Consider the following 14,180-nt stretch of genomic DNA (forward strand, 5'->3'; position numbering starts at 1 on the left):
AGGTAACTAACACACGACGAGAAGGAAGTGAAGTTCAGAACACATAGCTCCTTTTTGTAATTAAAGCTCAAGGTGTCAGGTGGGAAGATACAGTGGAAATCAACGTGGTTATCTGAGCCTTCTCTCTGTTGCATGTGTTGCTGTTATTAAGTTCAGCCAGAGACTAAGCCAAAGCAGTCTATGGAAGCTGGAGCTAAGTTCTGTGGAGGACAACAGCAGGTGTCTTGCCTTCCCTTTCTGTTTTTACCCTTTCTCCTGACTGGCGCCTAGAAGATGAGGCTAGCCAATTTCTTCTAGGATATAGAGTGGTGAAAAATTTACAAGGTGCCATGTTCCTTGTTTGTGTGTGTGCGTGTGCGTGTGCGTGTGTGTGTGTGTGTGTGTGTGTGTGTGTGTGTGTGTGCGCGCGCGTGTGTGTTTGGGTGGGTGTTAAGGACTGGGAGATAAAGGATAAAGATAAAAGGTCTAATGAAAGATAGTTTGTGAAAACTTCTCGTTTCTGAGGTTGGGGGTGGGGGTCTGAGTTAATTAGAGGGATCCACTCATGCAAAAAATTGTTTTATTTCTCACTCTAGTGGAGCCATAGAGAATGGTTTTATAAGTTCACAGGCCTTAAGGAAACTTGCCTAGTGTTTTTCTTGGGTTTACTACTGTGTCTATAAGATGCTATAAAAACTCTGCTAATCACAGTGTTTTCAGTCTTTATTTCATTGTCTTTATAACAATATCAGCATAATTTAAAAAAGTACAGTATGTAAGGTTTCATTGTGAAGGTTTTACGTAATTGGGAACGTTATCAGTCTAAGTGGATGGTAGTCAGTCAGCAGGAAACATTCAACAACATATTACAAGTCCGTTTTCGAGCATGTGTCGGTATAGCAGTCTCTCTAGAGACTCACATCAGCTGTGTGCAGTTGTATTCTTTTGTTCATTAAAAAAGTCAAAAGTGAGCATTGGCCAGCACAGCTCAGGACTAAGGAAAACTGGGGCAGGTAGATGTAAGTTTTTAGTTAACTTGTTTTCTAGTTCTTTGATCTGTGCCTACATTTCCTCGTGTGGAAGGAGGGATGTTCTGCAGCCTCCCTCTGTGTTCTTGGTCTTCAGGGAGAGACCAGAAACCCATGCAGTAGCATGTGCTGACCGCCCTTTTGTGTGATAAGCCGGCTACAGTCCTAGGGGAGACTAGCACAAAGATACTGGGTGGGTCGTGAGAGAGTTTGTCTTAAAGAGAACAGTTTTTTTTTTTTTTTAATGTAGGCCTTATGCTAAAAAAAACCCCAACACAACCTATTTATATGGCTGCTTTATGGCTTGAAAAAGATGCTTTTTGAATCTCTTTCCAGAAATTACTTTCTTATTTTCATTTACCATAATTGTTCTAATCAAAGCTTAGGGGAAAATGTGATTACTGAATTTAAAGTTGGTTATTAAATGAGTATACATAAGAATCTAAATTAAAAACTATGCTTCAAGAGTAAAACCTGAAACATTAGTAGCATAGTAAAAAGTTACATTTTCAAAGATACTTTATATTCTAAAATTTCATTTTATATTGTCTGAATATAAAGTAAAAAGTGAAGCTTGAAATGGTGATTTTGAATGTAACGAAAGATCTAAACTTCAGTCTGAATAAAAGTTGAAGTCCACATAGTAAATACTGAATGTGTTGGCAACACATAACAGTTATATCCCGTGATGTCCCTTCAGCCATTTGGGAGCCAGAGAAGTATTAGCAATGTTTATAATGCAGGGTTATTGGTCAGAATCATTAGCAGAGGGTTTCCCGTTGTAGGTGTTAGGACATCTGTCTCTAAATATCTTGTATGTTAACAATGATTCCTTCTCCTGTTGCCTGAAGCAGACTTCACATAGCATTCCCTGGCTTTCACCAATATGCTAGGTTCTAAAAGAAATGGAGCTGCCCAGTGGGTTCTTCTCTGCCTGATAACCCTCTAGGACAGAAAGCCCACCACAGAGGAAGAACACGCTATGGAAACATTTCAGATCTCTCTCAAAGAATAGAAATTCATGCTTCAAATAATTTTATAAATGTTTGAACATAAAATCACCTAGCTGAAATTTCTGACAGTTTTTAGGATTTGAATTGATTCAATTTCAATTACGTCTTCATCATTAGAAATAATCTTAAGCAAATGCTCAGTACTCATTGAGAGCATAAATGAGCCGAATCTTCTGTCTGACTGTTTAAGGAGTGATAGATGAGGTCATTTGCTAAGGGGCCAACCAAATGGCTCAGTGAAGGCATTTGTTGCCAAGGTTGAGAGCATCAGCTTGACCTTACAGCCCGGATGGAGGAACGAGAAAATGGACTGTCACAAGCTGCTAGGCTAGTCTCTGGTTTCTATGTGAGCCAGGAAATGTGTGCAAGTGTCCTCATCCAAAATAAACAAGCAAGCAAGCAAATAAAAAGAAGTGAAAAATTAAAAAAATTAAAGAATATTCACGGAATTTGATAATAGCTTAACTGAAGAGGGAAAGTGTATTAAAATCAGGAGATGGGGAAGAGGGTCTACTACCCAACAAAAAGGCTAGGAGAGGACACAAAATTTCAATCATAGGCTAAAGGAAGGGGGGACATGTTAATTAAAGTGTGTGTGTCTTGGGGGGGTGGCTGCTACTCACTCAAAAAAGAGGCTAGGAGAGGCGCTCTCTTTCTTAGATTTTTCAGTTGACCATGTTAATTTTATCTAGAGAAGACATTAATCAATAACCCAAAACATTCAGTTCTATGCAAGTGCTAAGTTGTAATTCAGCTAAAAAGCAATGGTTATCAATTTACGAGGCTTGGGCGAAAACCTGTTGAACAAAATGGTTGCACGCTAATTTTCAAACTTACGCTAGAGGGCAGTAATGTACTGTTAAACAACCATTGAGGGCAGGGGCTCAGCAGTTCTCAGAAAGCTTAATATAAAATGTGAGAACAAGCAAATCTTTAATGAATGAAAACGGAAAAATGTATTAGGTAGTCTAACACCGTAAAGAAATTTCCAGTCACGTGACTCGCATCTGAATACATTGTGCTTAATAGATATTAAATACATGCAACAAGAGAAAGAAACAGTAGTAATTGAAGGCTATGGTATCAGAGATAGTTCAGGGCATATTCAAGAGATATTAAAAATAAGAAAACACAGAAATGCTTGTTGAATTACGTGATGTTTTGATGTTAACCCGCGTTTCTTAAGTTCTGGATGGATTTGCACCGGATGTGGAACGCCTGGGTCTGGAAAGGACTATTTTCATTCTACCAATCGAAACACATTTTATCATTTAATGTTTCCCATCTAAGATGTGGATAAGATGATAGAAAAACATGGATATTACTTTTCCCTAGCCGGAGCTTCATTTAAATGAATTCTATTATGCGCCTATATGTTGAAACAGCTCAGAGCTTACACGTTAGAAGGGAGAGAAAACAGTGTAGAGGCATCTTCGATCAAATGGCACTAAGGCCTTTCCTGGGTTGTAGATTTCCCTGACTTTGCCATATCTCCTCCTGGATGGCAGGGTTCAACCAAAGCCCGTGACTCGCGGACTTGAAGATAGAAGAGCAGGGCTGTAGCAGCCAGGCAGCTCTGCTTCCTCAGTTTCCATCCACGGAGCTGCCCTCTTCCCTCAGCCTCACCACGGTCCTCAGGTCTACTCAGTATCAAGCCCCTCTTGGCTCCTCAGATGCCTGTAGTGGCATTTCATTTGTATTTTAATAAATAAAGCTTGCCTGGGGATCGGGAGAGTAAAACAGCCCCGCTGGCCAGCCTTAGAGACCAGGCAGAAATAACATACACCTTTAATCCCAGTAGCCACACTAGTTTGCCATAGAAACCAGGTAGTAGTGGTGCATGCCCTTAATCCCAGAACTAGAGAGAATTATAAGACTGGAGGAGCCAGCTCTAACTCTCAGTCTCATTCTGAGATTCCTGGAGGCAGGATCGCCATTTCAGACTGAGGTAGAGGTAAGAGCCAGTGACTGGCTGCTTTGCTTTTCTGACCTTTAGGCTGAATGCCACTGTCTGACTCTGAGATTTTATTAATTGTGCATCAGATACCTTTCTCTATGGTATGTCCATCTCTTGACATCCGTACCCACCTACAGTTTAGCATTTTGACGTCTTTCTAATGTGTGTATCACACATGCCCCCAACCTGCACTCAAATCCATGTCGATTCCAGTTTCATGCAACCTTATCCATTTTCCTCTCTTTAAAATTTACTGTCGCGCTAATGCAATCTTGTTCTCTCTACTCTGTTACTACCCACAGCTTCTCAACATGGACTCCAAATATTCTTGCTCTTTCCCTACCAACGCAAACCAACTGCCCCTGAAGCTAATAGTAACCATGCTCCTGTTAGACCTGGCCACAGCTCCTCCTCCTCCTCTCTGTTTCATGAGTAGTAGGACAGCCGGATTGCACATGATTGCTTTCTGCCTCTTTATTGACATGGTTTTCTCTTGATTTACCTTTCTCATCTTCCTTCGTTTCCTTTCTTTATTCTGAAATAAATGTTGATTTATTATTATAAGTAAATTTAATGTTGATTACTGTTTAGGATCCTTCCTCTTTTAGTCCTCTTCTTACTTAAAAAAGTGTTCTTGTAAGTATGAATAGCATTAATTTTCAGTGTTCAAGACTCTTGGTTAGACTAGAAACCAAATTAGACTTGATTAAATTTGTGGATTTTTTAAATGTTATTGAAAGATCCTACACTTTCGATGCAGAAGAATGAGAGATGGATCTCAGCGGGGACTGAAGCGTGGTAGGCAACCCTGCACAATTTTCTCCCCGTGCTCATTTCTATGCCGCTATCATGCTGTCTCTTGTTTTGTATATGTTGGTTCTGTTTGTTGCTTTCTCAGCATGATAGAAAATGTGTGCTAACGTCCTCCGGCTTGGGAGACTCAGAATTTGGCAATAGAAATCATGGCGGATACAAAAATAGAAGATCTACATTTTCACTTGATAGATGAAGTTAGCATTAAAATGTAGCTTATTCTATTACATTAGTTAATTGCGAAGTTGCTGTAAAGTAACATAAATAATGAAAATTGTTCTCTGTAATAAAAGGTAGAAATTAAAAAAAGAAAATGTGTGCAAAAATAGCAGCCCAAATATGTATCCTTTATGATTACATGCCATGTGTATGAAGTTGATCTCACATTCTCTAAATTTCTCGGTTTAGCTTGGGAAATGTTCACACTCTTCTTCCACAAGGCTATCTTCTCTATAATGAATACTCCAGGTAGGGGAATTCTTATGAGACGAAGAGCCAGGAGGTGCCAATGGTCAGTCTCATATCTTGAGTTTATGATGCTAGGTTAGTTTCTCAACAACACACCTCCACTTGACTATTCCACAGACTTTGTGTGCTCAACACATCCAGTGTGTAATTCGTGGCCTCTTTCAAGCTAAAACATTTACACGTTGCTCTTCTCCCATTCTTTCCTTTCATTGGCCTCTCTTTAGAATTCCCTGTGTCCAATTTTTGGCCGTCTGCTGCCATCAAGACTGATAATAGGCCGGGCGGTGGTGGCGCACGCCTTTAATCCCAGCACTCAGGAGGCAGAGGCAGGCGGATCTCTGAGTTCAAGGCCAGCCTGGTCTACAAGAGCTAGTTCCAGGACAGGCTCTAGAAACTACAGAGAAACCCTGTCTCGAAAAACCAAAAAAAAAAAAAAAAAAAAAAAAAAAAAAAAAAAAAAAGACTGATGATAGTCTTAGCTGACCCACATGTTAAGAACCATTGCTTTGGACATTCCTTTAAAAATATCACATTAGATATTCGTCCGATTTAATCTAACACTTCAAGTGAAAATTTTGCTCTGAATTTAGATTAATGGAAACTTAAAGGTAGGTGGAGGCTAAGGAGCTTTTGGCTGAAATCTGTAGTGTATATGAATTGTATTCCTCATGCACAGTGCATTAAATCTTTAATACTATCAGTATCGTGTAACAATCAAAGCTTTAGCTGGTAAGTTTATCTGCCATAGTAGAGCCTTGTGGAGATGAGACTAAAATCACTCCCCGCATCAAGGACACTTCATTTTTCATGCTCACACCCTGTGTCAGGTAAGTTTTGTGTTGCAGAGAGTGACCTAAAAGAATATTTCTGATCCCTTTGATTAGGAGAAGGTTGTTTTTTGCATGTTCTGCATTCCCAGGACTGTTTCTCGGCCTCATGTGTTTGAAAGAAAGAAACGAATACTGAGGAAGCAAGGCAGGGCAAGCGGTGACAGGGACTGCAAGGATGCCACAGAGCACACTGCTCAATGTCATTCCAAGTGTCTCCTTGCAGCAGCCGCAGCAACACCTCTGCACTCTTTAGAAAGGCAGAACCTCAGGCCCAGATGTGTGCAGTTTCACAAGTATACCAGGCAGTCCCTCTGCCTGTCTAAGACCAAGAAGCATTAACGAGCCATGTCCAACAGTTCACTGGGGCTTCCGCAAGGCTTAAATTCTAGGGAAAGACGATCTCAAAGGCTCTGCTTGCTCTAGAGACTTTTCCATGTTTCCAAGTTCTATGCCCCAGGGGCTTTTGTTTGTTGTTCTGAACTGTGGCAGAAGTCAAACAGCTGTTCTAACATCCAGGATCCTAATGTAGGAGGATGGCTTTTTACAGGCTTTAAAAGAGTGTGTCATCTGCAGTGCCATTAGGTCCACTGTGTTGACTATTAATCAGCTTTGCAGTTGGAGCATTAAAAGCTTCTTGACATGGGAGTGTTCTCACTTTGTCACAACCCCCCATCTGGAAAGACACTGTGAAAAAGGGCCTCTGATGGAATAGCTTCTGACTTACTTGGTTTGAAATGTTTTTAAGAATAGGATGGGGGGGGGCAGCTAAAAGACAGATTAGAGGGTAAAGACCCAGTGTTTGTCCTGAGACCACATGATCAAAAGAGAGAGTAGATTCCTGTCCTCTAGCCTTTGTGCTGTTCTCTCTCTCTCTCTCTCTCTCTCTCTCTCTCTCTCTCTCTCTCTCTCTCTCTCTCTCTCTCTCCCTTCCTCCTTTTTCTTTCAAGAGAGGAAAGAGTACATATGGTCTATAGCAGATTTAGATAACTACATAAAACTAATATGTAAGGCACAGTTTTTTGCAAAATAAAGGAGTTTGGTCATTAAGTCTACTGGGGAAGCACAGTTGAGGGTGGGGTTCTAGAGTATGGACTCTGAAATTAGCTGTCTGGTTTAGTCCCAGGACGATAGTTTACTATCTCCGAGATGCTGGGAAGGGTTTTAAATGATGTTAAGTCTCTGCATTAGTGGACTTATGATGATAATAAGGCCATAGCAGGTAAGATTAGACACGATGTGAAAAGCCACTTGAATAGTGCCTGGCATTTATAAAGTATGTATTACGTGTTTGCAAATGAACTACAGATTACTTATTTCTGTGACAAGGTGGGCAATGTGCAATTTTTCTTTGTCTATATATTTTAGGATTTTCTCAGTTGCAGATTACGGTTTAAAAAAGAACTTCCCTTGTGAATGGTCGTGGTGGGGGAAATACACAGAAAGCAAGAGCAAGCACAAGTTGTAGTCTTTCAATCCTATGTCATGTAGGCTTCTACTTTTCTGTCCTTCTTACAGTTACTGTTAACTTTAGACAGGATAAGGAAACAGTTGTTCTTTTAGTATATGCAATTTAAACTTTTACATCTATTTGTTCATTGCATATATTATTTATTTGTGTGTGCTTGTGTGCACATATGTGAGTATATATGTCATGGCACATGTGCATGTATGGAGGGCAGAGGAAACCTTATAGTTCTTTCTGTCTACTAAGTAGATTCTGGGAATCAAAACATCAGCTGTCAATCTTAACAGTAACCATCTATCCCAGCACATGCGATTTAAGAGTTAATTTATTACTTATCGTGTAATAAATTATCTCTCGTCTTTGACTGAGAGAAAATGCAACATTAATGAGATTTAAGTATTTCATCAAACATCATTATTTATAATTATGCTATGCAAATATAAGAGAGGATGCCAGCATTCACAAGTAGAACCCTCTAGAATAATCTTGCATAGCATAGGGTTTCATCTGCCTGTAAAGTTAAAACAAATCTCACTACCATACTAAATCACAATGCATTCCCTAAACAATAGAGAAGGCTGAAATCTTGGAAGAGAAATATGCAAGGTTAAAAAAGACATAGTTGAATAATTTATTCAGAGAACAAAAATGTGGCATATAGAAAAATTATGTTTGACAGACATTTTCTAAAAAGCTTATTTTATTAGATTTCTGGTAAAGTCACCTTCTAATCATAATAGACTATGATAACCTTTTAAATAAAAACATCTCCTAAAGAAGTGTATCTATAATTAAATTTAGAATGAAAACATGAAGTTAATAATGCTATTTAGAACCAGAAACCTCAGACATTTTATAATGTTAAGGCTTTGTCCACACAATTTCAGATTTGAAAGTCCTGCCAAAGTTGATATGTATTTCTTACTGAATATGAAGCACCTCTAGAATAGTAATTTATTTTTACTACCATATGTAGCCTTTTAGATCAAATATGATGCATAGACTTTTTTGAAATAGAAAACAAAATGTGGGAAAATCAAATTCTTCACGCGCGTTCTCAAGGTACTTATAAAAGTCATCTTACCTTAAAATGAATAAACACTACAGATGGTCATGGCATTATTTCCCCTCCAATTTAGCATACTTACCTTCATAACATTAGTCTTTTAGTGGTTTTTTGATGAGGGGAAAATCTGTAACACACATCAGAAGCTGGTACATGATTGTCTAAGGGTCCTTTCTCATGATTTCTTAGTACCAGCTTGCAGTTATCCATGGGCACATAAAGTTGCTCAGTGTCCTAATGCTGTGCAAGGGTTTCTCAAGAAAATTACAATGAATTAATAAAACTTTAAGTTTGGGCCCATAATAATATCCACTGGGATGCATATTAAGCCAGAGTTTCAGATCAGGTTTGTTTCATGCTGTTGCTTGCAAGTTAGAGTCTCACAGTCAGGCTACGCGGGAGCCTCTATATATCATGCAGTAAATCAATAGCGTTTGCAGCACAATTACATGGTAAGCTTCTCTGAGTTTTACTCTAGATCAATGAAGACTCACTATGGGATTCACCTTTTGACTTCCATGAATTGTATGGTAAATCAGCAGTCTTTACTCTCTTTTAAACTGGGCAGTTGTCATGAAGTTAGACACTATACCTAAAAGTATATCATTTCGGATAAGACTGAGTCCCACTACCAAAATTCATTTCATGAATAATTGAAACGGTCACTAGAAAGTCAAATATTAGCATCAATTAGAGGAAAGGAGTAAAAATTACTGGGAAGGCAAGAAATCCTAGGAATCACGAATGCATAAAACCCTGAGGGCGGAGAGAGAAGGCAAGATGGTGGGAAATGGGTTAGGGAGAATAAGGGCTTTGCAGGAGGGCAGACATGGAGTGCTGGTTACTTAGCAAATGTCCCCATTTATCACTTAGAAAAATTATTCTTCCTTGCCAGAGATAGTTGCTTAGTTTCACAAACTATAATTAGAACAATATTAGGAATGTGGCCTTGGGAAGAGACAATTTTGGAATATTTTACCAACCTTGAAACATTTTTCAACCCTTTGTAACATGTCGCCTTCCCATGTTATATTACTGCCATCCAGTACTATAGGACATCCAGTAATGCTTGACACTGGTAATGCATGACATCTAGTGAAATATGATATTCAGGGCAAGCTCAGGCTGACTGTCGCCTGTTATTGCAACAGGAAAATATAAGGAAGAAATTTGATTTTGAAGCAATTTACTTATGAGATAATGAAATGCTTAGGTCTTTCACTTCAGGCTGGAGTTGAAGGCTTTGCATAGATATAAAACCAATTGCTCTGTGACCAAAAGGCCAACTTTACCACGTTTTTAAGATATCTATCTATCTATCTATCTATCTATCTATCTATCTATCTATCTATCTATCTATCTAATCTCCACAGAAATAACCTGTCTTACCCATGGATGAGTTATTGGCAGACCTGCAACTCTCTCAGAATCTGCTAATTCCTAGTTCATTGCTTAAAAAATTAAATATATATGTATAATGCACGCATATTTATGTTGCACAACAGAACAGCAGTTTCCCACTACCTAATACTTAAATAGAATTTTTGTCTTGTCATTGGAGCTTGAAAAATATTTTTAGCCCCGACTCTGCTCTGTTCTTTGCATTTTGCTGTTTTACAGTCCCATTGGTTTTCTGCCTAGAGGAATTTTGAATTAAATTGCCTTTTAGGTTCTAAATTTGTTTTAAAACTCACTTTGAATTGGCTCATAAAACTGCGAACTTGTCCTGCTTCAGTTTGAGCCCGTCTTCAGACTTAAATTGACTTAGACATAAGCTGGAGATAATTTTCAATTTTTCTCTGCTTTCCAGTCACAAGACTGCTGCCTTCCTATTTTATGTTCTAGTGACAGAAACGTGGGTCAACAGCTCAACCCTTGAGAGGATTTGAGAGCACCTTGGCCCAGATTCAAACACATTCAGAGGAAAAAATTCAGGAGTAAGGGTAGGTTGTAGAAAGAAAGTGTATTCAAACCTGTTCCTGGAAAGAAGGGAAAAAAAAGATGCCAGCAGGTGCTGACAACACGGGACCCTTCATTCTGTTACTACCTCATTAGCTCAGATTGCCTGACCTGGATGTTTTCTGCCGTCAGTGCTAGCATCTGGCTTCCCCTCTTCTCTCACGATCCTGAATCATCCTCAGTCTACTGACAATGCCCTTTGGGAAGCGGAGTAACAGCACAGTTCGATGTAAACAGGCCATATCCAGCCCGTGTACTTTTACTTCTAATCTTCAATGACATTGGAGATTTTTCTTCTATGGCATGTCTAGTCTCTCTCTCACACACAAAAACAGGCAAAGCTATTTGGAGCCTAGGGCTCCTAATGATTCTGCCTTGCTTTCTTTTCTCTCATTTTGTTGTGAAAGACATACAGGAATTAAAAAAAAAAGTATTGGAAATGGAATCTTGCTGCCTTGCCCATGCCGTCTTTAAAATCAGAAACATCTTAGCTGCAGCTGCTTAAACAGCCGCGATCACAGATGAGGTAACTGCTTTAGGAAGGGGTAAGTCATTAAGCAAGACTTTTAATGAAGATTACATAAACTCCACGTCTCTGTCTCAGAGTTTTTACGTAGATGTGCTTAAGTAAGTAAGAAATAGAAAAATCTCAGAGCCAGAGAGCTAGCAGTAAAGTATGCACAGTGCTGGACCCACATTCTGATTCTAGGGTTAGGGGCATTTGACACCATTGGTCTCCAACAAGCTTTTAAAAGTCCCAGAGGCTTTACACATTCAAACCCTTTAAAATTCTAGTCTGTTCATTGGGAACCTTGGGAGAGGGTTGAAGGGGAGGGGAGAGGCAGGGGGGGGGGGACAGAGAAAAATGTAGAGCTCAAAAAAAAAAAAAAAAAAAAGAGTTCAGGCTGTTTAAAATACCTAAAGTCTCTAAATGTTCAAAATCTCTCCAAAACTGTAAAGACTCTTGCCTGTGGGCTCCTGTGAAATAAAATATAAATTACATTTTTATTTTAAAAAAGGAAGCATAGGGGTACAGTTACGATCAGAACAAACCAAAGCCAAAGTCCCACAGACTAAAGACTTCTGGTACTCAAAATCTCCAGGGTCTTGGAGCGGCTCCACCTCCAGTTTGCCATTCACAACACACACTGCACATCAGGCTGTGTTGTGGGAGAATTGTCTGTAATCTGTCAATCATGTTTTAAATAAAACGCTGATTGGCCAGGCAGAAAGTATAGGCGGGAAAACCAGACAGGAAGTAGAAATGATGTAATGAGAACAGGAGAATTCTGGGAAGGAGGAAGTTTATTCCTCAAACTCCTGCCCAGATCGCCAAAGCAGTAGGATGTGATCTGCCCCACTGAAAAAAGGTACTGAGCCACATGGCTAACATAGATCAGAAAAATGGGTTAATCAAGATGTGAGAGTTAGCCAGTGAGAGGCTAGAGCTAATGGTCCAATCAGCTTTATAACTTTAGAGACCTATGTGTGATTTTCTTTGGGGCTAAACAGTTGTGGGGTACCAGGCAGGACAGAAACCCCAACAAGCAGGCCTGGCTTCCTTCATGTTACAAGGCTGGCTCCACTCCACAGCTGCTGCAGTACTTAGTGTTCATGGTGTAGCACTGGCATCTCCAGAATTCTGAGGTCTCTTTTGCAAATGGGCTACAGCTTCACTAATAATTTCTGAGCTTCACTAATAACTTCAGGGACTTTGGCTCTTCCATACGGTGTGAAGCCTCAATTTCTCTCCATTACTCCCTTAGTCTTGGGGTTTCTACTGCAACTGAGGTTGTAACCAATGGCTCCAAGCCTCAGTTTTTCTCTATGACTCTGTCATGTTTTTAAAACCAAAACCACCTGGAAACCTCTTACACATTACCAATATCAGGTGCCAGCACAATGTACACACAGCGTTAGCCTTATCTGGACCACAGCTTCTGTGTGCCAGACCTGAGGAAATACTTCCTGTAAGTTTTTGCCTCAACTGTGCTGACTTTTTTCTTTTTCTTTTTAATTTTATTGATATTTATTGAGCTCCACATTTTTCTCTGCTCCCCTCCCTGTCTCTCCCTCCCCACCCAACCCTCTCCCAAGGTTTCCATGCTTCCAATGTACTCAGGAGATCTTGTCTTTTTCTACTTCCCATGTAGATTAGATCTATGTATGTGTCTCTTAGGGTCCTCATTGCTGTCTAGGTTCTCTGGGATTGTGATTTGTTGGCTGGTTTTCTTTGCTTTATGTTCAAAAACTACTTATGAGTGAGTACATGTGATAAATGTCTTTCTGGGTCTGGGTTACCCCACTTAAAATGATGTTTTCTAGATCCATCCATTTGCCTGCAAAATTAAATTTTTTTCTTCTGTGTAGTACTCCATTGTGTAAATGTACCACATTTTCCATATCCATTCTTTGGTCGAGGGGCATTTAGGTTGTTTTCAGGTTCTGGTTATGACAAACAGTGCTGAATTTTTCTTAACCACAATAGATTCTTCAGTCCCAGTTGACAAGAACCATAGATTCTTAATTTAAAATATCACTCTAACAACTGGTAGTTTTTTGTTGTGGATTTTTTTTTCTTGAGATAGCTCTGTTTAGCCCTGACTGTTCAGGAAAACCAATTGTCCTACATTCTGGTCTACAGGCTAATCTCAATGGAGGTATATTTTCTCAGTTATGATTCTCTCTTCCTGGGCTGGAGAGATTGCTCAGTCATTAAAAGCTGATAAAAAATGCAAGATTTTTTCTTCCCAGATATAAACAACCCAGAGCTGGAAGCTGTTTAGTCTTCATGTGATATCTGTTGCAGGGGGCCACTTGTTTGTTCTGGCTGCCCCTAACCAAAATAATCACACAGAAACTATATTAATTAAAATACTGCTTGTCCCATTAGCTCTAGCTTTTTATTGCCTAACTCTTACATCTTAATTTAACGCATCTCCATTAATCTGTGTATCGCCACATGGCAGTGGCTTACCGGCAAAGTTTCGGCATGTCTGACTCTGGTGGCTCCATGGCATCTTTGACTCTGCTCTCCTTCTCCCAGCATTCAGTTCCATCTTCCCCACTTACCTAAGTTCTGCCCTATCAACAGGCCAGGGAAGTTTCTTTATTCATTAACCAATAAAAGCAACAAATAGACAGAAGGACCTCCCACACCATATCTGTGCACCACATGTGTACCTGGTGCTCACTGAAGTCAGAAGAAAATCCTCTAGAACTGGAGTTATAGACAGTTATAAGCTGCCATGTGGATGCTGGGAAACAAACCCAAGTCTGCTGCAAGAACAGCCAGTGCTCTTACTTGCTGTGATATCTCTCCAGTTCCCCTCTGAATAAAAGTACATTTTTTCTATTTTCATTTTTTTTGAGACAGGCTCTCACTATGTAGCTCTGGCTGTCCTGGAAGTCTCTAAGTAGACCAGGCTGTCCTTGAACTCATAAAGAGCTACCTGCCTCTGTTTTTTGAGTGCTGGGACTAAAGGTGTGCACTGCTGCTCTCGGCAAAATAAAATATTTTGAAAAAGGAATAGCAAGTCACTCAAATTTCTTTAAGTGAGTTCATGTTTAAAGTCAGTTTAAATATCAACTAAGGTAAATGA

This window comes from Arvicola amphibius, chromosome 9, assembly GCF_903992535.2.
Source record: "Arvicola amphibius chromosome 9, mArvAmp1.2, whole genome shotgun sequence".
Lineage (NCBI taxonomy): Eukaryota > Metazoa > Chordata > Mammalia > Rodentia > Cricetidae > Arvicola > Arvicola amphibius.